A 10,701-nucleotide genomic window follows, 5' to 3' on the forward strand; every position below is an offset into this window, starting at 1 on the left:
AGGATATGCTCACCTTCTCGGGATCACCTGGTGTCATGATTCTTGGATAGTGATTCATAAACTCGTGGTATCAATGGAACAGTACGATGGAATCTGTATTAGCAGCAATTTCTTAGGATTTGTAAAGCGTTAGATCACAAATCTGAGGAAGGTCTTCGGAAACCCGTGTACGATTCTGGACTACATCGCGTGTTACATGTTAATATGGAATTACATTTCCGCAGTAAATTTCAGAAAAAGTGCCTTTTGTGGTTAAGTCCGGATTCGACTCCACGCTCTCTCAGAGTGTGCCGCCAAATTCGCCAGCATGCAAAGCCGGATCTAACCCACTCGGCCCCCGCGTTTCCAGAACAACGTAAGAAGTATGACACTTTGACAGCCCCTCTGACAAGTGTTTAAAAGAGGCACGGTTCTTATGACTCATTCGGAGAGTGATTAAATATAACATATATTATATCCAGGATTTTTTCTCAGTAAAGTACACCTTCAAGTGCTTATACTTCACATGTGTATGAATCATTATGAATTCATGAAACCTTTCACTTCACGACTCTACAGAATGTAAATACCTATGTAGATAGCACTATCATCAATGTCCCACAGTGACAGTGTTGCGCTATCTATTTGTATCATTAATTCTGACATCTATCAATCATGTCACCCAAATGTCAATCATTTGTCAGCAATGTACGTCTAGGCTCGACATCTGATATAGCCACCACTAATGACATAACGTTATACAGGTACGTCGTTGTAAGATGGATAAGTGGGGTATCCCTTTACATAATCTAACAACGTGTTCCACCGGACACAGCCAGGGAATCCAATTTTCGATAATTACCACCCGTGGTGTGACACTGAACTGTGATAATTAACGCTGTACATTTCGTCTTTCATTTCAGTGTGCCGATTGGACGGTAGCAGCACATGTTTCAAACATGACGCCGGTCAGCCATGTCAATAAACAGACCATCGGTCAGCTTGATATGCGCCATTAAGTCCTTTGTCAGCTTACCAGCTGATGCCGAGTGAAAGGATCACCCCCTTTCAAGTCTTAAATAGTCGGTGGGAACCTTAGGGAGCATCAGTTGCTTGCCGGGAGGTATTCAGCGACGGATGATTAATTATCCCCCCTACAAACATGGTGGAGACGTTATATCGTCTCCGTCTCAGCGCAGGTTTGCGACAGATTTGCCTGAGGTCTACCTGACAAGACGTCATGTCATTCAGGTTGATCAATCCATCAGTTAGGCAAAACGATGAAGTTTGTAACCACTGAAGCATGTACAGAGATAGGCAATAAGTCCGCAGGGATGTCGTCGACCGCCATTTTGAATTGAGAACAAAATGGCCGGAGGCTGGTATTATAGGAATGACAGCTTGCCTTTTACAGTTCGTTTCCGTTATATTTGGTGTAATTTTTAAAGCAAATGTGCATCAAGTTTTAAAGAAACGAGATAATAACTGCATATGACCTTTGAACGTCGTAAAAGTTTCCCGGAGGCGTAGAGTGGCATGTCATTTTGAGTTTGTATCAGATTCATATGTACATGTTCCAGCTTACTTTTACATAGACGAAATTAATACTGTTGTGTTCAGATCATAACCTGAATACGGTAATAACATACGCTAAGTAAATCGCGATAGTTTCCAATATGTCGCTAACAATAACTCATGATTGACAGATTACATACTTACTACTGTTCACGTCTACCTTCTTAAATGATTTAAATGTATTCTATTTCACTAAAGCGTTCTGAAATCTGGACAGGCGAACAAGCCAAGTAGCTTATATTAACGCCGCTCTAGTACATTAAATTATTCCAATAGCTGGATACACATATGCAATAGTTCGACAACAAAGAATAGTATTTCGACTAATATCATATGATTGTTGCTAGGTGTTGGTTATACCTAGTAACCAAGTAAGCTGCTGCATGAAACCAAGTTACATCAAGCTTGTGTTACACTGAATATACATATATGTGAGGTGTAATCACTGAGAACGGTTACTTTTTTAAATGAACTGGTGTAATAAGTTGATAATGTTGAGTTATTCAATTCACCGTTACCGTATAAAGTAGTTTATATATAGATATTTTCCTTGAGTATAAAAATAGATAGTTGTCCTTAAATTCTCATAGTTCTGACATATAAAAAGATAGTGAATAACATCTCGGTAATAATGACTGCATGAACACTTGGATGTTTCTGATATATGTCGATTAAATTTGTTTAGATCGCTACAGCCGAGTTTGCCGCGTCCGTGGGTGATTTGACAAAATTTAGTTCTAAAATATGAGTTTCTGTTGGGTTTATCATGGTTTTAAAATGGTTCAGGAAAATAGCCTTAACAACTCCATCAGGCAATGAATTTCACGACCTTAAGAATGACTGAGAATGCCTTCTTACGTTCTTAAATCACTGATAACCTAAATATGTTAAATAAATATTGACAAACAAGTCAGCTTTTGACAGGTCGGTCAATGCAATACTATCAAACGCAAATACCTTATGAAAAATTAATACCCTGCTTTCGTCGTAGAAGGTCTTATCTAATACAAATCGCTTGAAAAACAGTGACAAGCGTGTTAGTTTCGCCTCGAGCAAGCCATAACACGTTCTCGGGTGGATTGGAAAGTGTTTGGCTATGTTGTTAATCACAGCTGTCAGGCGTGTAACTCTCGGTTACATGTCGGATGTGACCTTTGCATATGTCCCACCTATACCCCTGTAAAGTTGGTATTGAGGTAATGCAATATGAATCTGTCATGCATTTTAATTGAGTTACCTGTTCGTACGTGCGGAAACGCATTGGCTTCAAGGTACAATGACGATTCACAGGAAATTCAGTATGTCATGTGCAAATTTATTAGGGTATATATTATATATTTCGACAGTGATCCTCATCTATCAGCATTCTAAGATTAAAAAAAGAACTCTGAGTAACACATTTTGGTAATAATAAGGATCTATCTAAAGGAATTACATATTCAATTCTTGCAGCTCAATTTATATGGAACTATGTTGTCGTCATTGGGTGGGGTCTTTTGAAATAAATTGGCGCAATTATTACCGCATGAACGTGTTTACTGAAGTTTCAGTTGAAAAATAACTTAACAACGTTTTGGGGTTTTTTTAGATGGCGTTAATTTCATAATGACCATTCATATCATATTTGTAGCAGTATTATCCTCAATTCCCGACAAACCCGTTTGATGTCAGCTTTAAGGACAATAGATTGGTTGTTTGTTTTTGGCTGAGTCGAACAGTGATTGCTGTTATGAGAGTCGACCCACACCGTCTGGATAGATTGACATGGTTTGAATCTGACTGTCGGATCCATCTGGCTTCCTCTCACGAGTTCAAATCTTACCCCAAAATCACTCATGATTAACAAAAACTATTTTCAGTATGCAGATACTGTGTGTGGTGTCTGTGTGGTAGATAATCGTTCATGATGTTGATCACTGGATTGCCTGGTCCAGATGCGATTATTTACAAACCGCCGCCATATAGAGTTATATTGCTGAGTGCGGCGTTAAACAACAAGCAAACCAGTCACCTCACCTCCGTTTAGCAGCATTCACTCGGTCCTGGGTCGGTACCGTCCTAATCCTCCCCGAAGGTACAGGTCTCGGAGCAAGTCGTTTATTACATGTAATTCAAGTCGCGACACTCGTGTCTGGCTCCACAACACGACACCGTTTGACAAAACAATACACCGAAACCGAACTTGAAACCTTCATCTTTAATGGTTTTGAGATGCGAGGGGCACTGATACCGCGACAACGTGGACACGCCACCGAGCGTCATGATGAGGCTTGTCGCTTCAGCAGCCACGTTCATCGTGATCACTGAAGCAGCGGTAAAATTCCCTTGTCACCGCCTGTCCCACGCCATCAGAACACAGTCCACTGAATGGTCAGGCTGACCTGAATTACACAGCTCTGGAATCACATAACACGTCCGTGCACGTAGGAAGGTTGGTTGTCTGCCTCACAGTCCCTGAACCACATTATTTTCCTGTCTTCCAAGTCCTCTCTGCAGTGCTAAAGCCCTAAACTAATAAGCAGTTCTAGATTTCTTCAGGTTCTGAATGTCTGGTCTCCCTGGGACTCCCCTTCAATTTATATGGGTTAGTTTGTTGCTATCAACATTATATATATATCCAGAGACTAATCATTAGTCTAGAAGGCTGACTACATGAAAAATGTAAATAGTTTTATTTTTCATCATTTCTTCTATTCCGTTAAAGATATGTCTTGTGACATGATGATGTACAACCTACGTGCTTAATGAAAAAAAGAGTGTACGTGTACTCGTTGTTCCTTACAAGCTGTACAAACAAATGAGTATGTCAGCATCGTGCCTGTGTTTGTGTGATAGGTTTACACACAGCTGCACATGTCTCCTCGACCTGTGTCTCGATGAACTCTTTCCAAATGCAACAGACACAACTTGTCAAACCGGACTCGCTCTCAAACAGATTTGGGCTGGTGGGATAGCCTATGGTCATACCATAGTCTCAGGTTTGATTCTCACATGGGTACAATATATGAAGCCATTTTCTAATGTCCCCCTCAGTGATGTTGCTGGAATATTGCTTAAAGCGAAGTAAAGCTAAACTCACTTACCCCAACAGATTAATGTCGTATGCTCTACGATTCTTTAAGTAGGAGATACAATCTTATATTCTCCAAACTTTGTATTTTTCCACCTGAGTCCAGATCATGAATCGCGTACATGTTGGCAGATGCCACACTTAGGAACATTTAAAGTACATGTACACGACTGCCGTCTGTACATATTCCAGTCATCGTGAGAATCGATCTAGGGCAATCCTGAAACGACGTCATGCTTCAACCAAGCCAGTGAACCTTAGCACAATACAGGAGAGTGAAGAGTTGCGTCCCATTCATGTGAAAGAGACTTGTGACCATAGGTTCGAATCCCAGTCTGCATTCATCCTAGGTCTGCAAGCACTGGAACCGTCCTCGCGAAGTTCAACAAAATGATAATGTCCGCGATTTGAATCAGTTTGGACAACATCTACCACCTCCTCTGACTGGCGGTTACATAACAGTAACTCTGTTAAATCAGGTACTTAACGCAGCTCGCTCACTGTCGTTATCTACGCGACCTGGCATAACTCAAAACACGTTTCATTACATGGTTATCTCACATGGATCTTATAAACCGAGTATGTCGGACGTACTCCCATATATCAGTCATGACAGAGCATGTTGTAACCTAACCTACAAGACACCCAGTACCCGAGCAGGTATTCTGTATCCCTAGCACCCCCAATACTTAACACAGTTTCTGTGTCCCCCCGTTATCCGAGTTCTGGATGTGGGTACTTGGGCATACAGGACACATGGTCGAATACTTGGAGATACATGACAATTGCTCGGGTACTGTGTGTCCTGTCTCTCCAAGTGCCCGACTGTGTGTCCGGTACATCCAAGTACCCATCAAGACACCCCCTTATCCTAAAACATGCAACGAATAATCGCCATACATGATATGCATATTGTCTTCTTCAAGAAGGATATCATCCATAGTTGGTCGGACCATAGACCAAGAATTTTAGAATGAATCCAGAATAACTGCAGATGTATGTAACATAGGAAGCAGGCATAAACAACTTGGCCCATGCCACCTGTTCCTGACCCCTACCCGCATCCCGCATCCCTGCCTTCTACCCCCTGCCTGTTAACCCCATGCCACCTGTTCCTGACCCCTACCCGCATCCCGCATCCCTGCCTTCTACCCCCTGCCTGTTAACCCCATGCCACCTGTTCCTGACCCCTACCCGCATCCCTTATCCCTGCCTTCTACCCCCTGCCTGTTAACCCCATGCCACCTGTTCCTGACCCCTACCCGCATCCCTTATCCCTGCCTTCTACCCCCTGCATGTTAACCCCATGCCACCTGTTCCTGACCCCTACCCGCATCCCTTATCCCTGCCTTCCACCCCCTGCCTGTTAACCCCATGCCACCTGTTCCTGACCCCTACCCGCATCCCGCATCCCTGCCTTCTACCCCCTGCCTGTTAACCCCATGCCACCTGTTCCTGACCCCTACCCGCATCCCTTATCCCTGCCTTCTACCCCCTGCCTGTTAACCCCATGCCACCTGTTCCTGACCCCTACCCGCATCCCGCATCCCTGCCTTCTACCCCCTGCCTGTTAACCCCATGCCACCTGTTCCTGACCCCTACCCGCATCCCGCATCCCTGCCTTCTACCCCCTGCCTGTTAACCCCATGCCACCTGTTCCTGACCCCTACCCGCATCCCGCATCCCTGCCTTCTATCCCCTGCCTGTTAACCCCATGCCACCTGTTCCTGACCCCTACCCGCATCCCTTATCCCTGCCTTCTACCCCCTGCCTGTTAACCCCATGCCACCTGTTCCTGACCCCTACCCGCATCCCGCATCCCTGCCTTCTACCCCCTGCCTGTTAACCCCATGCCACCTGTTCCTGACCCCTACCCGCATCCCGCATCCCTGCCTTCTACCCCCTGCCTGTTAACCCCATGCCACCTGTTCCTGACCCCTACCCGCATCCCGCATCCCTGCCTTCTACCCCCTGCCTGTTAACCCCATGCCACCTGTTCCTGACCTCTACCCGCATCCCGCATCCCTGCCTTCTACCCCCTGCCTGTTAACCCCATGCCACCTGTTCCTGACCCCTACCCGCATCCCGCATCCCTGCCTTCTACCCCCTGCCTGTTAACCCCATGCCACCTGTTCCTGACCCCTACCCGCATCCCGCATCCCTGCCTTCTACCCCCTGCCTGTTAACCCCATGCCACCTGTTCCTGACCCCTACCCGCATCCCGCATCCCTGCCTTCTACCCCCTGCCTGTTAACCCCATGCCACCTGTTCCTGACCCCTACCCGCATCCCGCATCCCTGCCTTCTACCCCCTGCCTGTTAACCCCATGCCACCTGTTCCTGACCCCTACCCGCATCCCGCATCCCTGCCTTCTATCCCCTGCCTGTTAACCCCATGCCACCTGTTCCTGACCCCTACCCGCATCCCGCATCCCTGCCTTCTACCCCCTGCCTGTTAACCCCATGCCACCTGTTCCTGACCCCTACCCGCATCCCGCATCCCTGCCTTCTATCCCCTGCCTGATAACCCCATGCCACCTGTTCCTGACCCCTACCCGCATCCCGCATCCCTGCCTTCCACCCCCTGCCTGTTAACCCCATGCCACCTGTTCCTGACCCCTACCCGCATCCCGCATCCCTGCCTTCTACCCCCTGCCTGTTAACCCCATGCCACCTGTTCCTCACCCCTACCCGCATCCCGCATCCCTGCCTTCTACCCCCTGCCTGTTAACCCCATGCCACCTGTTCCTGACCCCTACCCGCATCCCGCATCCCTGCCTTCTACCCCCTGCCTGTTAACCCCATGCCACCTGTTCCTGACCCCTACCCGCATCCCGCATCCCTGCCTTCTACCCCCTGCCTGTTAACCCCATGCCACCTGTTCCTGACCCCTACCCGCATCCCGCATCCCTGCCTTCTACCCCCTGCCTGTTAACCCCATGCCACCTGTTCCTGACCTCTACCCGCATCCCGCATCCCTGCCTTCTACCCCCTGCCTGTTAACCCCATGCCACCTGTTCCTGACCCCTACCCGCATCCCGCATCCCTGCCTTCTATCCCCTGCCTGTTAACCCCATGCCACCTGTTCCTGACCCCTACCCGCATCCCGCATCCCTGCCTTCTACCCCCTGCCTGTTAACCCCATGCCACCTGTTCCTGACCCCTACCCGCATCCCGCATCCCTGCCTTCTACCCCCTGCCTGTTAACCCCATGCCACCTGTTCCTGACCCCTACCCGCATCCCTGCCTTCTACCCCCTGCCTGTTAACCCCATGCCACCTGTTCCTGACCTCTACCCGCATCCCTTATCCCTGCCTTCTACCCCCTGCCTGTTAACCCCATGCCACCTGTTCCTGACCCCTACCCGCATCCCGCATCCCTGCCTTCTACCCCCTGCCTGTTAACTCCATGCCACCTGTTCCTGACCCCTACCCGCATCCCGCATCCCTGCCTTCTACCCCCTGCCTGTTAACTCCATGCCACCTGTTCCTGACCCCTACCCGCATCCCGCATCCCTGCCTTCTACCCCCTGCCTGTTAACCCCATGCCACCTGTTCCTGACCCCTACCCGCATCCCGCATCCCTGCCTTCTACCCCCTGCCTGTTAACCCCATGCCACCTGTTCCTGACCCCTACCCGCATCCCGCATCCCTGCCTTCTATCCCCTGCCTGTTAGCCCCATGCCACCTGTTCCTGACCCCTACCCGCATCCCTTATCCCTGCCTTCTACCCCCTGCCTGTTAACCCCATGCCACCTGTTCCTGACCCCTACCCGCATCCCGCATCCCTGCCTTCTACCCCCTGCCTGTTAACCCCATGCCACCTGTTCCTGACCCCTACCCGCATCCCTTATCCCTGCCTTCTACCCCCTGCCTGTTAACCCCATGCCACCTGTTCCTGACCCCTACCCGCATCCCGCATCCCTGCCTTCTATCCCCTGCCTGTTAACCCCATGCCACCTGTTCCTGACCCCTACCCGCATCCCGCATCCCTGCCTTCTATCCCCTGCCTGTTAACCCCATGCCACCTGTTCCTGACCCCTACCCGCATCCCTTATCCCTGCCTTCTACCCCCTGCCTGTTAACCCCATGCCACCTGTTCCTGACCCCTACCCGCATCCCTTATCCCTGCCTTCTATCCCCTGCCTGTTAACCCCATGCCACCTGTTCCTGACCCCTACCCGCATCCCGCATCCCTGCCTTCTACCCCCTGCCTGTTAACCCCATGCCACCTGTTCCTGACCCCTACCCGCATCCCTTATCCCTGCCTTCTACCCCCTGCCTGTTAACCCCATGCCACCTGTTCCTGACCCCTACCCGCATCCCTTATCCCTGCCTTCTACCCCCTGCCTGTTAACCCCATGCCACCTGTTCCTGACCCCTACCCGCATCCCTTATCCCTGCCTTCTACCCCCTGCCTGTTAACCCCATGCCACCTGTTCCTGACCCCTACCCGCATCCCGCATCCCTGCCTTCTATCCCCTGCCTGTTAACCCCATGCCACCTGTTCCTGACCCCTACCCGCATCCCTTATCCCTGCCTTCTATCCCCTGCCTGTTAACCCCATGCCACCTGTTCCTGACCCCTACCCGCATCCCTTATCCCTGCCTTCTACCCCCTGCCTGTTAACCCCATGCCACCTGTTCCTGACCCCTACCCGCATCCCTTATCCCTGCCTTCTATCCCCTGCCTGTTAACCCCATGCCACCTGTTCCTGACCCCTACCCGCATCCCGCATCCCTGCCTTCTACCCCCTGCCTGTTAACCCCATGCCACCTGTTCCTGACCCCTACCCGCATCCCGCATCCCTGCCTTCTATCCCCTGCCTGTTAACCCCATGCCACCTGTTCCTGACCCCTACCCGCATCCCTTATCCCTGCCTTCTATCCCCTGCCTGTTAACCCCATGCCACCTGTTCCTGACCCCTACCCGCATCCCGCATCCCTGCCTTCTACCCCCTGCCTGTTAACCCCATGCCACCTGTTCCTGACCCCTACCCGCATCCCTTATCCCTGCCTTCTATCCCCTGCCTGTTAACCCCATGCCACCTGTTCCTGACCCCTACCCGCATCCCTTATCCCTGCCTTCTACCCCCTGCCTGTTGACCCCATGCCACCTGTTCCTGACCCCTACCCGCATCCCTTATCCCTGCCTTCTACCCCCTGCCTGTTAACCCCATGCCACCTGTTCCTGACCCCTACCCGCATCCCGCATCCCTGCCTTCCACCCCCTGCCTGTTAACCCCATGCCACCTGTTCCTGACCCCTACCCGCATCCCGCATCCCTGCCTTCTACCCCCTGCCTGTTAACCCCATGCCACCTGTTCCTGACCCCTACCCGCATCCCGCATCCCTGCCTTCTATCCCCTGCCTGTTAACCCCATGCCACCTGTTCCTGACCCCTACCCGCATCCCGCATCCCTGCCTTCTACCCCCTGCCTGTTAACCCCATGCCACCTGTTCCTGACCCCTACCCGCATCCCTTATCCCTGCCTTCTACCCCCTGCCTGTTAACCCCTTGCCCCTTGTTCCTGTCTTCTACCCCCTGCCAGTTAGCCCCTGCCTCCTGCCCGGAGGCTAATATGTCAACGACCTCCTCTCTCCCATAACGTTGGATTTCATCGGTCATTTCCCCAGGCTGTTGGTTTATCGCCGATGATCAAACGCCAGACATAACTGCATAACCCGGCAACTGTGCCTAATCAAGTGATGAACATCCATTTTCCATAATCCCTACCCAGTAAACGATGACGTCATCAGCTTATGCGTCAACAAAAGTTCAGAGTTAAGACTCTGTGGAAACAGATGTCCAAAGCTGTACCACGATCAGCTCAGCATGTTCCTCTTAACAATGTCGTTAATGGAAAATAAACACTTTGACAATTCTGTTCGATCTGCCATGCATCGTATACTTTAAAGTCCACGGTAGCCCGCTATCCCTTACTGAACAGCTTTATGTGTGGCTTCCAGGGATCAAGAAGGTGTCTAATGTGTCGGTCTATTGTTATTATACACTGACAGGGCCACTGTGACCCCGACGATTTATTGTCGTCTCGTGTCATCGTGAAATACGGGGTAGA

Source organism: Haliotis asinina, chromosome 10 (genome assembly GCF_037392515.1).
Source record: "Haliotis asinina isolate JCU_RB_2024 chromosome 10, JCU_Hal_asi_v2, whole genome shotgun sequence".
In the NCBI taxonomy this organism is placed as follows: Eukaryota; Metazoa; Mollusca; class Gastropoda; order Lepetellida; family Haliotidae; genus Haliotis; species Haliotis asinina.